Source organism: Triticum dicoccoides, chromosome 1A, assembly GCF_002162155.2.
Source record: "Triticum dicoccoides isolate Atlit2015 ecotype Zavitan chromosome 1A, WEW_v2.0, whole genome shotgun sequence".
Classification (NCBI taxonomy): Eukaryota; Viridiplantae; Streptophyta; class Magnoliopsida; order Poales; family Poaceae; genus Triticum; species Triticum dicoccoides.
Window position 1 is genome coordinate 514,374,680 of NC_041380.1, and position 16,698 is coordinate 514,391,377.

Sequence of the window (16,698 nt, forward strand, 5' to 3'; positions counted from 1 at the left end):
TGAAAAAACGTTTCCCCCCTGACTGCCGGGACCCACCAGCTACATCTTCGCACGCAAGGAAGTGCCTGACAGTCGGGACCCACCTGGTCGAAGCGTACATAGCGTTGTAATTCTGGTCGCGAACGTGTACGTACATATATACTGGTGGATGTAGAGGCATGCACGTGTCATAGTAGAGGCGCGCACGTAGCATGTACATGTATGTACAGCGGCCAGGGTGCAAGAAAGAAAATACGGCCACGTATGTGTACATACGGGCGGGGTCTCGAACGCCTACTCGCGCATACGTACGGCCAGGGCTCGTGTACATGGCTGGGTCGGAACGGAGAAACAGCGTTGTCATCGTGTTCATGGGGAGGCAAGGGAATGCGTCGTGTTCAAGGGGAGGCAACGAAATGCGTCGTGTTCATCAGGAGGCAACGGAACGCGTGGGAGCCAACCGGCTGGGTCGGAATGGAATGCGTGGTCGTGTTCATCGGGAGGGCTTGGACGGAACAGGCAATGGAAACGAGGCCTGTCGTACCGCAAAACGGAGGAAATGGACCTCCTACGTTCGGAACGGGGTCCTGTTGATCGGGAGGGGTGTGGCGTACCGCAAAACGGAGGAAACGGACCTCCTACGGTCGAAACGGTGGTCCTGTTAATTGGGAGGGGTGTGGCGTACCGCAAAATGGACGAAACGGACCTCCTACGGTCGAAATGGAGTTCCTGTTGATCGAGAGGGGTGTGGCGTATCGCAAAACGGATGAAACGGACCTCCTACGGTCGAAACAGGGGTCCTGTTCATCGGGAGGGGTGTGGCATACCACAAAACGGGACTCCACGGAATATTGTTCATCTCCACCGTCGACCTCCTCCAGCCTCCACGGGCTACCATCGACCTCCTCCAGCCTCCACGGGCTCCTGTTCATCCAGCCTCCACCGCGCGCTACTCCACCGGCTACTGTTCAATCACCCCTCCACGGGCACGCCTCCACCGTCCACTGTTCATCCAACCCTCCACACCACGGGGTCCTGTTCAACCACCCCTCCACGGGCACCCCTCCATTGTCTACTGTTCATCCAGCCCTCCACCACACCACGGGGTCCTGTTCATCCAGAGGCAACGCCATCGCTTACTGTTCATCCACCCCCCCTCCCCGCAACGCTCACTGTTCATCCAATCGATCGGGTTCAGTTAGCAGCAGTAGCGAAGGAATCGCTCGATCGGGTTCAGTTAACAACCATCGATCGATTGCTCGGGTTCAGTAACGCGTAGCCTGCAGTGCAATCGCTCGGGTTCAGTTATAGCCCAATGCCTCGCTCGGGTTTAGTTAGAGCCAACGCCTCGCACACACACGCATACGTGTACGAGAGAAACGCGCATCGATCGGCCCCCGACCTCCCACCGTAACTGGGAACTCCCCGAAATTTTCCTCCCCCTCGCTTCTACCACGGTTTTCCCCGTCATGGACGTCCCAAAGAATGTCATGCAGCTGCGTCTCCGGCCCGCCCAGGACGAAAAGCCCATTTTCTGTCATGATTTTTTGTCATAGAAGTAGGAGCCCACCACATCTATGATGATACCGGGTTTTGTCACAGTTATTGTCATAGAAGTGCCATATGTATGACAGGAAAAAAATTTGTTCGGTCCACAATGTCACGGATGTGTCTTTTTTTGTAGTGAGAGCTATGCTCCGCGGCAACGGCGCCAGAAAGTAGTCTTGATAACCCACAAGTATAGAAGATCGCAACAGTTTTCGAGGTTAGAGTATTCAACCCAAATTTATTGATTCGACACAAGGGGAGCCAAGGAATATTCTCAAGTATTAGCAGCTGAGTTGTCAATTCAACCACACCTGGAAACTTAATATCTGCAACAAGGTATTTAGTAGCAAAGTAATATGATAGTAGTGGTAACGGTAGCCAAAGGTAATGATAACAAAAGTAATGTTTTTGGTATTTTGTAGTGATTGTAACAATAGCAACGGAAAAGTAAGTAAGCGAAGAACAATATATGGAAAGCTCGTAGGCAATGGATCGGTGATAGAGAATTATGCCGGATGCAGTTCATCATGTAACAGTCATAACCTAGGGTGACACAGAACTAGCTCCAATTCATCAATGTAATGTAGGCATGTATTCCGAATATAGTCATACGTGCTTATGGAAAAGAACTTGCATGACATCTTTTGTCCTACCCTCTCGCGGCAGCGAGGTCCTAGCGGAAACTAAGGGATATTAAGGCCTCCTTTTAATAGAGTACCAGACCAAAGCATTAACACATAGTGAATACATGAACTCCTCAAACTACGGTCATCACCAGGAGTGGTCCCGATTATTGTCACTTCGGGGTTGCCGGATCATAACACATAATAGGTGACTATAGACTTGCAAGATAGGATCAAGAACTCACATATATTCATGAAAACATAATAGGTTCAGATATAAAATCATGGCACTCGGGCCCTAGTGACAAGCATTAAGCATAGGAAAGTCATAGCAACATCAATCTCAAAACATAATGGATACTAGGGATCAAACCCTAACAAAACTAACTCAATTACATGATAAATATCATCCAACCCATCACCATCCAGCAAGCCTACGATGGAATTACTCACGCACGGCGGTGAGCATCATGAAATTGGTGATGGAGGATGGTTGATGATGACGACGGCGACAGATTCCCCTCTCCGGAGCCCCGAACGGACTCCAGATCAGCCCTCCCGAGAGGTTTTAGGGCTTGGTGGCGGCTCCGTATCGTAAGACGTGATGAATCCTTCTCCTTGATTTTTTCTCTCCGAACACGAATATATAGAGTTGGAGTTGAGGTCGGAGGAGCTCCAGAGGGCCCACGAGGTAGGGGGCGCGCCCAGGGGGCAGGCGCGCCCCCCACCCTCGTGGCTAGGGTGTGGGCCCCCTGGTCATGATCTTTTGCCAGTATTTTTTATTATTTCCAAAAATACGCTCCGTGGAGTTTTAGGTCATTCCGAGAACTTTTGTTTCTGCACATAAATAACACCATGGCAATTCTGCTGAAAACAGCGTCAGTTCGGGTTACTTCCATTCAAATCATGCAAGTTAGAGTCCAAAACAAGGGCAAAAGTGTTTACAAAAGTAGATACAACGAAGACGTATCAATCATCATTAACATTATCACTAGGTTCATGTTCATTACCAAATTGTGTTTCAGCATCGGAGATAGAAATATTATTGGGATTCTCAGGTGTGTCAATAACAGGTTCACTAGAAGCATGCAAAGTCCTATCATTTTTCTTTTTCTTCCTTTTAGAAGGACTAGGTGCATCAATACTAATTCTCTTAGAATCTTTCTCAATTCTCTTAGGGTGGCCCCCTCAGGATACAAAGGTTCCTGAGTCACTTTACCTCCTCTAGTTGCAACTCTAACAGCAAAGTCATTATTTTTACTATTCAATTCATTGAGCAAATCATTCTGAGCTTTAAGTACTTGTTCTACTTGAGTGGTAACCATAGAAGCATGTTTACTAATAAGTTTAAGTTCACCTTTAACATTAGCTATATAATCACTCAAGTGTTCAATCCTATAAGCATTATGTTTCAATTGTCTACCAACATAAGCATTGAAATCTTCTTGCTTAACCATAAAGTCATCAAATTCATCCAAACATTGGCTAGCAAACTTAGCAGGAGGGATTTCAGCTTTATCATATCTATAGAGAAAATTTACCTTTACTACCTGTGTCGGGTTACTGAGACCGTGTGTTTCTTCAATAGGTGATGAATTAAGACCATGTATTTCTTCAACACGAGGTAAATTCTTAACATCTTCAGCTTTAATACCCTTTTCTTTCATAGATTTCTTTGCCTCTTGCATATCTTCAGGACTGAGAAATAGAATACCCCTTTTCTTCGGAGTTGGCTTAGGAGTTGGTTCAGGAAGTGTCCAATTATTTTCATTAGTCAACATATTATTCAATAGAATTTCAGCTTGATCAACAATTTTTATTTCTGAAAACACAACCAGCACAACTATCCAGGTAATCTTTGGAAGCTTCGGTTACTCCATTATAAAAGATATCAAGTATTTCATTTTTTTTGAGAGGATGATCAGGCAAAGCATTAAGTAATTGGAGAAGCCTCCCCCAAGCTTGTGGGAGACTCTCTTCTTCAATTTGCACAAAATTATATATTTCCCTTAAAGTAGCTTGTTTCTTATGAGCGGGGAAATATTTAGCAGAGAAGTAGTAAATCATATCCTGGGGACTCCGCACACATCCAGGATCAAGAGAATTAAACCATATCTTAGCATCACCCTTTAATGAGAATGGAAATAATTTAAGGATATAATAGTAAATAGATAGGCCCTTCGCAGAGGGAAGCAGAGATTTGTAGAGGTGCCAGATCTCGGTTTTAAAATAGAGATGAATAATATGTTGAGCGGTATACTTTCATTGTCAACATAACAACCAAGAGATGGCGATATCTTCCATGCTACACACATTATAGGCGGTTCCCAAACAGAATGGTAAAGTTTATACTCCCCCTCCACCAACAAGCATCAATCCATGGCTTGCTCGAAACAATAAGTGCCTCCAACTAACAAGAGTCCTAGGGGGAGTTTTGTTTGCAATTATTTTGGTTTAGTTTGCATAAAGCATGGGACTGGGCATCCCGGTGACCAGCCATTTTCTCGTGAGTGAGGAGCGGAGTCCACTCCTCTTGAGAATAACCCGCCTAACATGGAAGATACGGACAGCCCTAGTTGATACATGAGCTATTCGAGCATACAAAACAAAATGTTTATTTGAAGGTTTAGAGTTTGGCACATACAAATTTCTTGGAACGACGGGTAGATACCATATATAGGTAGGTATGGTGGACTCATATGGAATAACTTTGGGGTTCATGGAGTTGGATGCACAAGCAGTATTCCCGCTTAGTACAGGTGAAGGCTAGAAAAGGACTGGGGAGCGACCAGCTAGAGAGCGACAACAGTCATGAACATGCATTAAAATTAATCAACACCGAATGCAAGCATGAGTAGGATATAATGCACCATGAACATAAATATCGTAGAGGCTATGTTGATTTTGTTTCAACTACATGCGTGAACATGTGCCAAGTCAAGCCACTCGAATCGTTCAAAAGAGGATACCACCCTAGCATACTACATCACAACCATTTTAATGGCATGTTGGCACGCAAGGTAAACCATTATAAGCTCCTAGCTAATTAAGCATGGCACAAGAAACTATGATCTCTAGTTGTCATTGCAAGCATGTTTATTCATAATAGGCTGAATCAGGAACGATGAACTAATCATATTTACAAAAACAAGAGAGGTCGATTTCATACCAGCTTTTCTCATCTCAATCAGTCCATCATATATCATCATAATTGACTTTCACTTGCACGACCGAACGATGTGGATAATAATAATAGTGCACGTGCATTGGACTAAGGTGGAATCTGCAAGCATTCAATAAACAGGAGAAGACAAGGCAATATGGGCTCTTTTGTTAGATCAACAATAATGCATATAAGAGCCACTTCAACAATTTAATTATGATCTTCTCCTATCGACCCCCAAAGAAAAGAAAATAAATAAAACTATTTACACGGGAAAACTCCCAACAAGCAAAAGAAGAACAGGAAATATTTTTGGGTTTTCTTTTTAATTACTACTACAAGCATAGAAATTAAAGCTAGCTAAAAGCTACAACTAATTTTTTTGTTTTTCTTAAGGTTTATTAAACACACAAGAAGAAAGCATAAAAAGGAAATAAACTAGCATGGATATTACAATGAAAAAGTATGAGCACTGACATCTAGTAATGAGTGTGTGAATATAAATGTAATGTCGGTAAGAAATACGTACTCCCCCAAGCTTAGGCTTTTGGCCTAAGTTGGTCTAATGCCACGGATGGCCTGGCGGATATCCAAAGTTGTAGTTGGGGTCATACTGAGATGCAATAGTCATTGCATCGTGGGCTGCAGCTTGGAGGCGAGCTATCTCAGCTCTCCTCTTATACTCTTACCGCCTCCTCTATGGTTATAAAATATCTCCCTTTTGCCTGAAAGTCAAAGAAAGTAGAAGCAGGGAGAGCGACGTGATAGGTGCGTCGTCTGTCAAAAATTAGTCGGTACTGGAGGAACTAATCGTTCCTCTCAACAAACTGATGACGAACCATAGCCTCATAATACAAATAAGCAGGGGGCAACTCAATATCATCTTCACGTATGGTTATACCAATAAAATTAGCTATGCGGGTTGCATAAATTCCACCAGAGAAATCTCCATTAAATCTATTAAGATGCAACCTACGTGCAACAATGGATCCCAAATTATAAGATTTATCTCCTAACACAGCACTCCTAAGAATACTGAGGTTAGGGACACACATGTGACATGCTTCATCTTTACCGTTAATGCACCTACCTATGAAGAGAGCAAAATAATGTATAGCAAGAAAGTGAATGCTCCCTATGGTAGCTTGTGCTATATCTCTAGATTCGCCCACAGTTATATTAGCAAGAAAATCTCTAAATTCAGATTTGCGAGGTTCACTAGCACTACCCCATTGTGGAAGTTTGCAAGCAGTGGTAAAATCCTCTAAGTCCATAGTATAAGAATTTTCATAGAGATCAAACAGGACAGTCTGAGAATTGCGTGAAGATGAAAATTCAAACCTCCTCACAAAGGAACTAGTGAGATAGTGGTACTGGCGGCATTTTTCTTCCTTGAAGCTCACAAGATCAGTGTTACGCAAATATGCGTTAAATTCTTCCTTAATTCCTGCTTGATCCATGAAGTCCTCTGAAGGCCATTCACAAGGCCGCACTGGAGCATCCCTTGGTGGCTCATCATCAGCATCACACATTGCAAGCCTGGGTCCTTGCTTCCTTGAAGAACCACCTTGGTACACTTTCCTAAGCATATTTCTCCCTCTGAAAAATTTCTGAAATTTTTAGTAACTTCAAATAAAAGTGAGCCAAGCTCAACAAAATTGATAGCAACTACTCCTACAAGTGCCTAGAGCCTATATCATGCATCAAAACTACTTGGAACCACATAAATTTGACATGCAAGCTCAAGAACAGGGTCACCTAGGCAGCAAAAATATGCAATGAATAAAGCACTAGAACAAAAACTAATTGGACCATTGGAGGAGTCACATACCAAGGAACAATCCCCCAAAGCAGTTTTGTGAGAGGTGCTTTGAGCAAGGAGATCGAAAATGGCAGCAAAATGAGCTTGGACTCGGGTTTGAGCTGGATAGTGGTGTTTGTGGGAGGAAGAAGGAGTGTGTGGATGCAGGAATAAGTGGAGGAGGGCCACCATGGGCCCACGAGGCAGGGGGGCGCGACCAGGGGGTAGGGCGCGCCCTCCACCCTCGTGGCCAGGTGGATACCCCCTGCTGTGTTCTCAGTGCCAAATATTCTCAAATATTCCAGAAAAAAATCATATTTAAATTTCAAGGCATTTGGAGAACTTTTATTTTAGGGGTATTTTTATATTAATGGATAATTCAGATAACAAACAGCAAATACTATTTTTATTTTATTTAATATAAATAATAGAAAGTAAAAGGAGGGTACAAAGAGTTGCGTTTTCTAACTTCATCCATCTCATGATCATCAAAAGGAATCCATTAACAAGGTTGGTCAAGTCTTGTTAACAAACTCATTCTGAATGACATGAAACCGGAGAATTTTCGAATAACACTAGGTTACCTCAACGGGGATGCACATCCCCAACAATAAGAATATCATATTTCTTCTTGACACTAGGAAGAGGAAATTCAAAACCTCCAAAAATAATCGATGGAATTTTTCCAATAGAATTGATACTGTGGACTTGAGGTTGTTTCCTCGGAAAGTGTACCGTATGCTCATTACCATTAACATGAAAAGTGACATTGCCTTTGTTGCAATCAATAACAGCCCCTACAGTATTCAAAAAGGGTATTCCAAGAATAATAGACATACTATCGTCCTCGGGAATATCAAGAATAACAAAGTCCGTTAAAATAGTAACGTTTGCAACCACAACAGGCACATCCTCACAAATACCGATAGGTATAACGGTTTATTTATTAGCCATTTGCAAAGATATTTCTGTAGGTGTCAACTTATTCAAATCAAGTCTACGATATAAAGACAGAGACATAACACTAACACCGGCTCCAAGATCACATAAAGCAGTTTTAACATAGTTTCTTTTAATGGAGCATGGTATAGTGGGTACTCCTGGATCTCCAAGTTTCTTTGGTATTCCACCCTTAAAAGTATAATTAGCAAGCATGGTGGAAATTTCAGCTTCCAGTATCTTTCTTTTATTAGTAACAATATCTTTCATGTACTTAGCATAAGGATTCATTTTAAGCATATCAGTTAATTGCATACGCAAAAAGATAGGTCTAATCATTTCAGCAAAGCGCTCAAAATCCTCATCATCCTTTTTCTTGGATGGTTTGGGAGGAAAAGGCATGGGTTTCTGAACCCATGGTTCTCTTTCTTTGCCATGTTTCCTAGCAACAAAGTCTCTCTTATCATAACGTTGATTCTTTGACTGTGGGTTATCAAGATCAACAGCAGGTTCAATTTCTATATCATTATCATTGCTAGGTTGAGCATCATCATGAACATTATCACTAGTTTTAGGTTCATTACCAGATTGTGTTTCAGCATCAGAAATAGAAATATCATTTGGATTCTCAGGTGTTTCAGCAATAGGTTCACTAGAAGCATGCAAAGTCCTATAATTTTTCTTTTTCTTCCTTTTAGAAGGACTAGGTGCATCTATATTATTTCTCTGAGAATCTTGCTCAATTCTCTTAGGGTGGCCTTTTGGATACAAGGGTTCCTGAGTCATTTTACCAGTTCTAGTAGCCACTCTAACAGCAAAATTATTATTCTTACTATTCAATTCATTGAGCAAATCATTTTGAGCTTTAAGTACTTGTTCTACTTGAGTGGTAACCATAGAAGCATGTTTACTAATATAAGTTAAGTTCACCTTTGACATTAGCCATATAATCACCCAAGTGTTCAAGCATATCAGCACTGCATTTTAATTCTCTACCAAAATAAGCATTGAAGTCTTCTTGCTTAACCATAAATTTATCAAACTCATCTAAGCATGGGCTAGCAAACTTAGTAAATGGGATCTCAGCTTTATCATATCTATAGAGAGAATTTACCTTTACTACCTATGTCGGGTTATCAAGACCATGTGTTTATTCAATAGGAGATGGATTAAAATTATGCATTTCTTCGACATGCGGTAAATTAAGGCCATGTATTTCTTCAATAGGAGGTAAATTCTTAACATCTTCAGCTTTAATACCCTTTTCTTTCATGGATTTCTTTGCCTCTTGCATATCTTCAGGACTGAAAAATAGAACACCTCTCTTCTTAGGAGTTGGTTTAGGAATAGGCTCAGGAAGTGTCCAATTATTTTCATTAGTCAACATATTTTTAATAGAATTTCAGCTTCGTCCGGTGTTCTTTCCCTGAAAACAGAACCAACACAACTATCCAGGTAATCTTTGGAAGCATCAGTTAGTCCATTATAAAAGATATCAAGTATTTCATTTTTCTTAAGAGGATGATCATGCAAAGCATTAAGTAATTGGAGAAGCCTCCCCCAAGCTTGTGGGAGACTCTATTCTTCAATTTGCACAAAATTATATATATCCCTTAAGGCAGCTAGTTTCTTATGAGCAGGGAAATATTTAGCAGAGAAGTAATAAATCATATCCTGGGGACTACGCACACAACCAGGATCAAGAGAATTAAACCATATCTTAGCATCACCCTTTAATGAGAACGGAAATATTTGAAGGATATAAAAGTAGCGAGTTCTCTCATCATTAGTGAACAGGGTGGCTATATCATTTAATTTAGTAAGATGCGCCACAACAGTTTCAGATTCATAGCCATAAAAAGGATCAGATTCAACCAAAGTAATTATATCAGGATCAACAGAGAATTCATACAGTAACACAGATAGGTGAAGTAGCAAAAGCAGGGTCAGGTTTCATTCTAGCATTAAGAGATTGCTGCTTCCATTTAGCTAATAACTTCTTAAGATCACTTCTATCATTACAAGCTAAAATAGCTCTAGTAGCTTCTTCATCCATAACATAACCCTCAGGAATAACAGGCAATTCATATTTATTAGGGGGAGAGTCTTCATCATCACTTTCATGAATATTATCAGTTTCAATAATTTCATTCTCTCTAACCCTAGCAAGTTAGAAATTCACCAAGTGGAATAGTAGTATCGAGCATAGAAGTAGTTTCATCATAAGTATCATGCATAGCAAAAGTGGCATTATCAATAACATGCGATATATCAGAATGAATAGCAAAAGCAGGTTTAGGTGTCGCAAGCTTACTCAGAACAGAAAGTGAATCAAGTGCAGAGCTAGATGGCAGTTCCTTACCTCCCCTCGTAGTTGAGGGATAAATCTTGGTTCTTGGATCTTTCAAGTTCTTCATAATGATAAGTAGATATAAATCCCAAGTGACTCAAAGAATAGAGCTATGCTCCCCGGCAACGGCGCTAGAAAATAGTCTTGATAACCCACAAGTATAGGGGATCGCAACAGTTTTCGAGGGTAGAGTATTCAACCCAAATTTATTGATTCGACACAAGGGGAGCCAAAGAATATTCTCAAGTATTAGCAGATGAGTTGTCAATTCAACCACACCTGGAAACTTAATATCCGCAGCAAGGTATTTAGTAGCAAAGTAATATGATAGTAGTGGTAATGGTAGCCAAAGGTGATGATAACAAAAGTAATGTTTTTGGTATTTTGTAGTGATTGTAACAATAGTAACAGAAAAGTAAATAAGCGAAGAACAATATATGGAAAGCTCGTAGGCAATGGATCAGTGATAAAGAATTATGCCGGATGCAGTTCATCATGTAATAGCCATAACCTAGGGTGACACAGAACTAGCTCCAATTCATCAATGTAATGTAGGCATGTATTCCGAATATAGTCATACGTGCTTATGAAAAAGAACTTGCATGACATCTTTTGTCCTACCCTCCCGTGGCAGCGGGGTCCTAGCGGTAACTAAGGGATATTAAGGCCTCCTTTTAATAGAGTACCGGACCAAAGCATTAACATATAGTGAATACATGAACTCCTCAAGCTACGGTCATCACCGGGAGTGGTCCCGATTATTGTCACTTCGGGGTTGCCGGAACATAACACATAGTAGGTGACTATAGACTTGCAAGATAGGATCAAGAACTCACATATATTCATGAAAACATAATAGGTTCAGATCTGAAATCATGGCACTCGGGCCCTAGTGACAAGCATTAAGCATAGCAAAGTCATAGCAACATCAATCTCAGAACATAATGGATACTAGGGATCAAACCCTAACAAAACTAACTCGATTACATGATAAATCTCATCCAACCCATCACCGCCCAGCAAGCCTACGATGGAATTACTCACGCACGGCGGTGAGCATCATGAAATTGGTGATGGAGGATGGTTGATGATGACGACGGCGACGGATTCCCCTCTCGGGAGCCCCGAACGGACTCCAGATCAGCCCTCCCGAGAGGTTTTAGGGCTTGGCGGCGGCTCTGTATCGTAAAACGCGATGAATCCTCCTCCTTGATTTTTTTCTCTCCGAACACGAATATATAGAGTTGGAGTTGAGGTCGGAGGAGCTCCAGAGGGCCCACGAGGAAGGGGGCGCGCCCCCCACCCTCGTGGCTAGGGTGTGGGCCCCCCTGGTCTTGATCTTTTGCCAGTATTTTTTATTACTTCCAAAATACGCTTCGTGGAGTTTCAGGTCATTCCGAGAACTTTTGTTTCTGCATATAAATAACACCATGACAATTCTGCTGAAAACAGCGTCAGTCCGGGTTAGTTCCATTCAAATCATGCAAGTTAGAGTCCAAAACAAGGGCAAAAGTGTTTGGAAAAGTAGATACGATGAAGATGTATCAATCATCATTAACATTATCACTAGGTTCATGTTCATTACCAGATTGTGTTTTAGCATCGGAGATAGAAATATTATTGGGATTCTCAGGTGTGTCAATAACAGGTTCACTAGAAGCATGCAAAGTCCTATCATTTTTCTTTTTCTTCCTTTTAGAAGGACTAGGTGCATCAATATTAATTCTCTAAGAATCTTGCTCAATTCTCTTAGGGTGCCCCCCTCAGGATACAAAGGTTCCTGAGTCACTTTACCTCCTCTAGTTGCAACTCTAACAACAAAGTCATTATTTTTACTATTCAATTCATTGAGCAAATCATTCTGAGCTTTAAGTACTTGTTCTACTTGAGTGGTAACCATAGAAGCATGTTTACTAATAAGTTTAAGTTCACCTTTAACATTATCTATATAATCACTCAAGTGTTCAATCATATAAGCATTATGTTTCAATTGTCTACCAACATAAGCATTGAAATCTTCTTGCTTAACCATAAAGTCATCAAATTCATCCAAACATTGGCTAGCAAACTTAGCAGGAGGGATTTCAGCTTTATCATATCTATAGAGAAAATTTACCTTTACTACATGTGTCGGGTTACCGAGACCGTGTGTTTCTTCAATAGGTGGTGAATTAAGACCATGTATTTCTTCAACACGAGGTAAATTCTTAACATCTTCAGCTTTAATACCCTTTTCTTTCATAGATTTCTTTGCCTCTTGCATATCTTCAGGACTGAGAAATATAATACCCCTTTTCTTCGGAGTTGGCTTAGGAGTTGGTTCAGGAAGTGTCCAACTATTTTCATTAGTCAACATATTATTCAATAGAATTTCAGCTTGATCAACATTTCTTTTTCTGAAAACACAACCAGCACAACTATCCAGGTAATCTCTGGAAGCTTCGGTTAGTCCATTATAAAAGATATCAAGTATTTCATTTTTCTTGAGAGGATGATCAGGCAAAGCATTAAGTAATTGGAGAAGCGTCCCCCAAGCTTGTGGGAGACTCTCTTCTTCAATTTGCACAAAATTATATATTTCCCTTAAATCAGCTTGTTTCTTATGAGCGGAGAAATATTTAGCAGAGAAGTAGTAAATCATATCCTGGGGACTACGCACACATCCAGGATCAAGAGAATTAAACATATCTTAGCATCACCCTTTAATGAGAACGGAAATAATTTAAGGATATAATAGTAGCGAGTTTTCTCATCATTAGTAACCAGGGTAGCTATACCATTTAATTTAGTAAGATGTGTCACAACAGTTTCAGATTCATAGCCATAGAAAGGATCAGATTCAACCAAAGTAATTAACTCGGGATCAACTGAGAAATCATAATCCTTATCAGTAATAGGTGAAGTAGCATAAGCAGGATCATATTTCATTCTAGCATTCAGAGATTTTTCTTTCAGCTTAGCTAATAATTTCTTTAGATCACTTCTATCATTGCAAGCAAGAAAGTCTCTAGCAGTTTCTTCATCCATAACATAATCCTCAGGAACAACAGGCAATTCATATATAGGGGGAGAATCTTCATCATCACTTTCATCAATATTATCAGTTTCAATAATTTCATTCTCTCTAGCCCTAGCAAGTTGTTCATCAAGAAATTCACCAAGTAGCACAGTAGTATCATGCATAGAAGTAGTTTCATCATAAGTACCATGCAAAGCAGAAGTGGCATCATCAATACATGCGACATATCAGAATGAATAGCAAGTGTAGGTGTCGCAAGCTTACTCAAAACAGAAGGTGAATCAAGTGCAGAGCTAGATGGCAGTTCCTTACCTCTCCTCGTAGTTGAGGGATAAATCTTGGTTCTTGGATCTTTCAAGTTCTTCATAGTAATAAGTAGATATAAATCCCAAGTGACTCAAAGAATAGATCTATGCTCCCCGGCAACGGTGCCAGAAAATAGTCTTGATAACCCACAAGTGTAGGGGATCGCAACAGTTTTCGAGGGTAGAGTATTCAACCCAAATTTATTGATTCGACACAAGGGGAGCCAAAGAATATTCTCAAGTATTAGCAGCTGAGTTGTCAATTCAACCACACCTGGAAACTTAATATCTGCAGCAAAGTGTTTAGTAGCAAAGTAATATGATAGTACTGGTAACGATAGCAAAAGTAACGGTAGCAAAAGTAATATTTTTGGGTTTTGTAGTGATTGTAACAGTAGCAGCAGAAAAGTAAATAAGTGAAGAACAATATAGGAAAAGCTCGTAGCCATTGGATCGGTGATGGAGAATTATGCCGGATGTGATCGATCATGTAACGGTCATAACATAGGGTGACACAGAACTAGCTCCAGTTCATCAATGTAATGTAGGCATGTATTCCGAATATAGTCATACGTGCTTATGGAAAAGAACTTGTATGACATCTTTTGTCCTACCATCCCGTGGCAGCGGGGTCCTAGTGGAAACTAAGGGATATTAAGGACTCCTTTTAATAGAGTACCGGACCAAAGCATTAACACATACTGAATACATAAACTCCTCAAACTACGGTCATCACCGGTAAGTATCCCGATTATTGTCACTTCGGGGTTAACGAATCATAACACATAATAGATGACTATAGACTTGCAAGATAGGATCAAGAACTATCATATATTGATGAAAACATAATAGGTTCAGATCTGAAATCATGGCACTCGGACCCTAGTGACAAGCATTAAGCATAGCAAAGTCATAGCAACATCAATCTCAAAACATAATGGATACTAGGGATCAAACCCTAACAAAACTAACTCGATTACATGATACATCTCATCCAACCCATCACCGTCCACAGAGGCGGAGGACGAAAAAAATTAAGGTGTGGCAAACTGTCAACTAGACAAAATTGATGCCCTCTCAAAAAAATTGATGCAAAAACATAATAGCCAATTCAAACTGCACTGCACAGAATCTTTTAATGATGTCTAGAGAAGACGCATGCAGTGGAGGGGATAGGCCGTGGGGTCGCGATGGAGTTAGGGATGGATGGACAGGCGGCAGCGACGGCGTTTTCAGGCACAAATCGCCGGCGGCGGAGGCGGGCAGTCAGTAGCGTAGCAGACTCAAATCGGCGGGTCGGCCACGGCTACGACGCTGCTGCCGGCGGTGGGGTCAGGGATGGGCCGACAGGCGACGACGACGTCAGGGCAAAAATCACCGGCGGGCGGGCTGGCGGAGGTGCAATGAAGACGGTTGGGCGGTTGACACACTGCCGTTCCTTTTACATCTCCTAGAGGTGTAGATGCAAATTTGCACCGTGAGGTGTTGTGGTTTGCATCTTCGGGAGACGGAAATGTATTATTATTATTATTTGCATCTACACTATCTGTTGGAGAGGTATTTTTGGCCTCAGAGATGCAAAAGATAGTTATTTTGCATACGTCTACGTAGTGAGATGGGCATGTGCAGTGAAAGCGAGCCGGTTCGCATACGTCTACGTAGTGAGATGGGCATGTGCTGGGCAACACATCAATTAAGCTGCCAGTTTGTGTGCTTTCGATCTACTTATGTGCTTCATCTAGCTTTGTTTGGATGAATCAATCTAGCGTGGTCTAAAACTAACGAGCAGTATATGTTTGCATTTCCATGAAGAAAAGTATATGCTTATATATATATATATATATATATATATATATATATATATATATATATATATATATATATATATATATATAAAGTTGGTGCCAAATCAAGGTGTGGCGGCTGCCACACCTTGCCCATTGGGCTCCTCCGCCAGTGACCGTCCAGTAAGCCTACGATGGAATTACTCACGCACGGCGGTGAGCATTGTGAAATTGGTGATGGAAAAAGGTTGATGATGACGATGGCGGCGGATTCCCCTCTCTGGAGCCCCGAACAAACTCCATATCAGCCCCCCGAGAGTGTTTAGGGCTTGGCGGCGGTTCTGTATCGTAAAACGCGATGAATCCTTCTCTGTGATTTTTTTCTCCCCGAAAGTGAATATATGGAGTCAAGGTTAAGGTCGGTGGAGCGTCAGGGGGCCCACGAGGCAGGGGGCGCACCCAGGAGGTAGGGCGCGCCCCCACCCTCGTGGCTAGGGTGTGGCCCCCCTGACGTGAATCTTTATTCCAGTATTTTTTATATATTCCAAAATAATTCTCCGTTGATTTTCAGGTCATTCCGAGAACTTTTATTTCTGCACAAAAATAACACCATGGCAATTCTGCTGAAAATAACGTCAGTCCGGATTTGTTCCATTCAAATCATGCAAGTTAGAGTCCAAAACAAGGGCAAAAGTGTTTGGAAAAGTGGATACGACGGAGACATATCAATCACCTCCTCACCCGAGCTCGACGTGGCTCCATCGCTGATATACAGCTTTGCGGACCTCCAAGGTGGCTCACCAAAAGTGAAGCCATTGTCGTTGAACGAATCAGATGGGGGCAACACCCCGAACACGTCATCGAACTCCAGATCTGACACCCCACCACGACTAAGGCGCCGAAGGAGGAAACCATATCTGCCATCCACGAACCACGAACCCAGCACACGTTCCGTCTTCTAGATGTCGTCGATGCAGACCACAATCTGCATCCGCTCCTAAACTACCTCCCAAGCTCCACGCCGCCGCTGGAACAAACGTCATCGCAACGACGGAGCACGAGGAGACAGGTCCACCACGAGGATGCCGCCGTCGCCACGCCATCCTTGCTTGAAAGGAGGTGTTCATGGCTTATTGGCTTAACTGTATTTTCGCCTTCATCCAAGATTGTATTTCTCGTGATTGTTA